Genomic DNA, 6,027 nt, shown 5'->3' on the forward strand with positions numbered 1-6,027 from the left:
GGCTTGGGGAGAGCCCCCCGGGCTGGGCCGGGTTCTGTCCTGGCTCAGCACCTCGGTGGTGGGTCCCCTGCTTTCCATGGCTGTGACCAACACGACTTCCAGGAGGAGAAGTTCACAGCGGCTCACGGTTCCCAGGGTGGATTCCGTGGTGGCCCGGGGCCTCGGGGAGGCTCGACAGCATGGCGGGCGGTGTGCTGAGCGAGCTGTTCACGCCCGCAGCTGGGGGCAGGGAGGAGGGCTGGCGAGAAGGCCACCCTTCCACAGCGTGCCCCGTGGGCCGCTCCTCCGGCTCGGCCCTTCTCCCCACGGTCCACGCAGCTTCCGTGGATACTCCACCAAATGGATTAATCCCCTGAAGATGTCAGCACCCTCACGATCCAATCATGGCCTAAAAGCTCCCCCCTGAACCTTGCTGCGTGGGGACCCAGCCATCAACACAGGAGCCTCTGGGGACATTTCAGGTCCCTGCTGTGAGATCACCATCATGGTGACAGGTGCCTGTCACAAGGTCATCTGAAACCAGGAAGCCTCAGAGCCTGGCTTTTGGGGAACTGCGAAGGGCACGATTCCCAAGGTCCACTGGGATTTCTGCAGCACTGTTTATGAGAGAGTCCCCTTTTCATTAAAATGTTTCCAGATATCTAATACGAGGTTAATGCTGTATTTCTCTTGGGAACAGAACTTTTAGAAAAAGAGTTGCATGTCCAGCAAGTTCTAATGTTCTCCAGTCCCTTCCACCAACCTTGAAAGCTCGGTGGTCTTCTCCCCTCCCTTTGTATGCTGCAGGATTAGAACCCAAGGCCTCCCGCCCACGAGGCAAGCGCTCTGCCCACGGACCTCTGTCCCGAGCAGCATAGAGCCTCTGCAAACACACAGACTAGACGTTCGCTTCCTACTTGACGGCTTTGCCATGGAGCTCTGAGTTCATGTGTCACGCAGAGAATCACTTAGCCAACTCCACTCGAGGAAGACAGGATCTATTTCATATTCGTGTCTTAGTAAATTCAGACCTAAGCAAACACATACATATTTAACTAACGTGACAATAATAGATATTTCTTCACGAACCAACAGTAAGTACAGAACTTGATGGTAAAACACACATTTCATTTAAAACTCAGAAGCAAACTGGGCTCGGTACGGCACATCTGTGGGTTTGGCTACTTGGGAGGCTGAGGCAGAAGGATCATGAGTTTGAGGCCAGCCTGGGCGACTTAGCAAGACCCTGTCTCAAAAAAATAATTGTTTTGAAAAAGTTGGAAACAGGCCAGGCACGGAGATGTTTGCCTGTCATCCCAGGGTCTCAGGAGGCCGAGGCAGGAGGATAGCGAGTTCCAAGCCAGCCTCCGCCAAAGCGAGGCCCTAAGCGACTCAGGGAGACCCTGTCTCTAAATAAAATACAAAATAGGGCTGGGGACGGGGCTCAGTGGTCGAGTGCCCCTGAGTTCCACGGCAAGATCCCACGGTCGGGGGCTTAAACAACAGACGTGGATTGTCCCCCGGTCCTGGAGGCCGCGAGCCCAAGGTCCAGGCTGGGCAGGGCCGGCTCCTCCCGAGGCCTCTCCCCTGGGCTCGCAGACGCCGTCTTCTCCCCGTGTCCTCCGGGGGCCGTCCCTCTGCGTGCATCTGTCCTCATCGCCTCCTCTACAAGGACCCCAGTCCTGCTGGGTCAGGGCCACCCTGGGGCCTCACTGCGCCCCCGTCCCCTCTGCCAAGGTCCTGGGTCCACACAATCCCGTGGCGGCTTAGGGCCTTCAGGTATGTGGAACGCTGAGCCCATACCGCCAACGGAAGGGGTGCCACCATCAGGCCCTGGATCCTTCCCGAGCTCCGGTGGGTGACGGCTGCCGTCTCACGGGTACGGGTCTCGTGCCGACAGACGGGCCGTGCTCTGCTTGAAAATGTCTTCATTCACTGCTCTTTAAAAATACCTTTTTTCTGGAAACCGGGTTCTCGCTTGAAAGCAGCCTTCTCCCACCATCTGAGGATTCCGCTTCCCTGTCTGACCCTCGAGGGGGGGGGGGTTCTGTTGGAATCGAGCCCTGGTCCCGCCCTCCCACCTTGGAGGACAGTGGCTCTGCCCACCGCTGGGAGCTGAGACTTTCCCACGGCCCTTGGCTCCGCCGAGGCCTGGCCGGCTTTACTAGCCTCACTCTGACTTTGTAGGTCTTCATGAGCCTGAGGTTGGTGGTATGAGTGACCAAACCCGTCAGCATTGATTATCTGTCCCCATGCTCCCAGCCAGGCCCACCCCTAAGGTCAATCCCATGCAACGAAACACAACAGAAAAGTGAGTTCTGTGTCGTGAAGTCCCCCAGGCTGGGACCTTTTGTTATAGCTGCCGAGAAAACTGATACCTCTGGGTTGTGCACCAGGAGTGCTTTTTGATGGATGATCTTGACATTCAGACTCCATCTCTGATACAAAGTATCTTCCTGAAGTATCTATCATCTCTTGTCCGTCTTTGACTACGGGGACAAGGGACGTGGGATGATGATTCTTGTGTGAAATTTAGATTTGTCTGACTCAGTGTACGGTCCCACTGGGTGCCGCGCAGGACTCCTCGTGTGGAGAGGAGACAGGGGACACGGGTGTTGACTTCCACCCTCCGGGGCCGAGAGAGAACAAGTACGTGTGGTTCAAGCCACTCCGTCTGGGGAGCTCCATCATGACGGCCCTGCACACCAATCTGAGGGCTTTCTGACAACATGCATGAAAGTGCATTTGGAAATCCTTATCCAGTGGGGAGTTTACAAACAAACAGGGTAGCCAGGCTCGGAGGCGCATGCCTGTCATCCTAACGGCTCGGGAGGCTGAGGCAGGAGGATCCCGAGCTCAAAGCCAGCCTCAGCAACAGCGAGGCCCGAAGCACCTCCGTGAGACCCTGTCTCTAAATAAATACAAAACAGGGCTGGGGACGGGGCTCAGGGGTTGAGGGCCCCCGAGTTCAATCCCTGGTACCAACAAATCAACAAACAGGGTAGACTCTCAGCAGCCAGGGGAAGCTGTGTCTAAAAGAGTCACCACGGACTCGAAGGACACCTGAGTCTACACCTGTGAAATGACAACACACAGAAACGTCACCCACCGTGGCAGTCGTAGATGAGAGTGTGACCCGTTCAGAGAATAAAACGCACAGGTGCAGCTGAGGGTGAGGTGAGCCCAGGGAGGGCCCTCTGCAGTTCCATGTCCAAGCTACAGTTGGGTCAGCGCCTGCCCAGGCCGACCGCAGGGCAGCACCCCGACTCACCCCGTAGAAAGGACCGCAGGATGGTCAGGCAGGCCGGGAACGCTGCGTCCTGGAGGCACGTGTGCTATCTCAGAGTAAGAACCTTAAGACATCTTACTCATCTTCAAGCCCATCTTTACCCCGTAGAAAGTTCTAGAATCTTTATTTTATTTTTTTTCCTTTGGAGGCAGGTACCTGGGATTGAACTCAGGGGCACTCACCCACTGAGCCCCGTCCCCAGCCCATCCCTTGATACAAGTATGGAACCCGCCTGTGACCCGGCCCCCCGCCTCCTCGGGGTTCATCCAGGAGAAGTAAAATCAGCGCAGCTCAGCGTCGGGGTACAGCCCTCTAGTGTCACAGCACCCACTCCCAGCAGCCCAGTGTGGACCCCGGCAGCTGCCCACCAGTGGGCGGGTAAAGAAACGGCCGTCGCGGCCACAGAGGAGGTTCACGGCCCAGAGAAGGGTGGGTCGTGCCGGGCAGTGGTCCGCGGTGGAGCTGGACACCGTCCTGCCGGAGAGAGGAGCCAGAGCCGGGAAGTCAGGGCGGACGGTCCTCTCAGGTTGGGGGCTGGGCGTGGGGGAGAAGGTGCAGGGGCCTCTCGAAGACGGGAAGAAGACCCGCAGGTAGAGGGAGGAGTTGGGGGGGGCCGAGGAGGGGCGGGGAGGAGGTCTACCAGGGTCAGCACGGCCATCCACACCCCCCCAGGGTCCCACGGACATGGACACGGAGAGAGTGCTCCCTAAAAGTGGCCACGACAGGAGGGAGGTCAGTGGGGTCTACAGACTGCACCGCGGAGTGTCTTGGTCACGTTCCTGCTGTCCACTTGCTCCAGGACGCACTCTGCGAGGTGCAGCTCTGACAAGCCACTGGGGAGGCGTCGCCAGTCTTCTTTTCTCGAAATTCTTCTCGTCCAGCCGGCAGACAGTCACGCGCCACATCAACAAGAGGTCCTTGGGGGCGTGAACCCAGAGCGCTGGGTGCACCCCAAAGAGGACTGACTCAAACTCCAAAACTCGAGCCAAGGGACAGGGCTTTAGTCAGATTTCTCTCTGCTGTGACCAGAACACTCAACGACCAAAAACAGAGGAGGAGAAGTTCATCCGGGGCTCCTGGTGTCCGAGGTCCAGTCCACGGTGGGCCGACTCCATGGCTCTGGCCCAAGGGGAGCAGAACAAGATGGCGGCAGGGCCTGGAGGAGGAGAGCAGCTCAGGACCGGGCACCAGGGGGCAGAGAGAGCTCTGCTCACCAGGGACAGGACAGAGACCCCAAAGGCACAGCCCAGGGACCCCCTCCTCCAGCCACACCCCACCTGCCTGCAGTCTCCACCCAGTGAGTCCATCCAAGTGGATTAACCCACATACTAGGTTACACTTGTGACAACCCACTGTTCTTACCTCTAACCTTTCTTGCACCGGGCCACACGTGGGCTTTGGGGGACACTCCATTGTTAGCCCCAGCAGGGAGGGAACACGGCAGTAGCCCGTGTGTGGGTGAAGACGGCGACCGCGGTTCAGATCCGCGGTGTCCCCAAACCTCGTTTGTTGAGGGCTTGGTCCCCAGTGCAGCAGAGTTCAGAGGTGGGACTTTAGGCAGCGACGGGATCCCGAGGCCTCTACCCACATGGGTGGATGCAATTACTCCACTTGATGGATTGGTCCATTGGAAGCTGAATGAACTGAGGGGAGGCGCGACCTCTTTGGAGGGAGTGGGTCACTGGGGGCAGGGCACAGAAGGCCCATCGTCCCCCGCCCCGTCTTCCTCTGTGCTCCCTGGTGCCCTGAGCCGGGCAGGTCTCCTCCTCCGGGCCCCTCCGCCATGATGTCTGCCTGCCCTTGGGCCAGAGCAGAGCTGGTCGCGGATTGAAGCTCTGAGGCCGTGAGCCAAAAGGAACCTCCTTCTCAGGTTGTGGTCAGGCCTGTCGGCATGAGAAGGTGACCGCGCCGTGCGGTGCACGCCAGGTCGTGCGCACAGGAGCGTGAGTCTGTGTCAAAGTCCCCCCATTTGCATTCTGCAATTCCGTCCTCCTCAGGGCGGGGATGGAGAATGGGGGGTCAGGCGGCCCACCCACGCGCACACACACACCCCGAGATAAACCTTCCGAGTATTCACTGAAGATCGGCTTCGAAGAGCTTTAGATCAAAAAAGGAAAAAACACAAATGTGGACCTTTCTGAGATTCTTAAAGGCCTCGGATTCATCTCTGTTGAAATGGCGTCTTCAGAAGCCCGACCCTGGCCCGCGCCCGCCCCGCAGCCCGTGTGCCCTGGGTAGGTTGAATGAGATGAAATTGCCAATTAGGAACCTAAATGAAGGGTATCGATCCACTCCGGGGCCGTGAATAGGCTGTCCCCAGAAGGTGGCCGCTGGGATGCTGCATCGAATTCCACCCGTAAATAGGGGCCTTTCTCTGCGGCGGGGCACGCCCTCCCGGGTGACGGTCCCCAGGGATCTTTTCTGTCACAACAGGCTAAATGAAAATCTATCACGGGGGTGAAATAGGGGTGGAGGTGTGAGCATCCATCACCTGTGACCTTGTGCTGGGTGAGTGTCCTCCATAGGTCCTCTCCGCCTGGTGCTGCGCCCGGGCCACCGGCTCCTGACACGTTGTCTGCTCCATTCGTCATTGTTTAGGTGTCTCCTTTACTAAAAAACCCAGGTCTGCTGGTAGGAGGTGACCGTGTGTCCCCTAAATGCCACTGCACAGCCCTGACCCCAGGACCCCAGGACCCCAGGACCCCAGGACCTTGGGACATGACCGTGTGTGGAGACGGGTCTTTGCAGAGGTGACGGGG

This window comes from Marmota marmota, unplaced genomic scaffold, assembly GCF_001458135.2.
Source record: "Marmota marmota marmota unplaced genomic scaffold, marMar, whole genome shotgun sequence".
Taxonomy (NCBI): domain Eukaryota; kingdom Metazoa; phylum Chordata; class Mammalia; order Rodentia; family Sciuridae; genus Marmota; species Marmota marmota.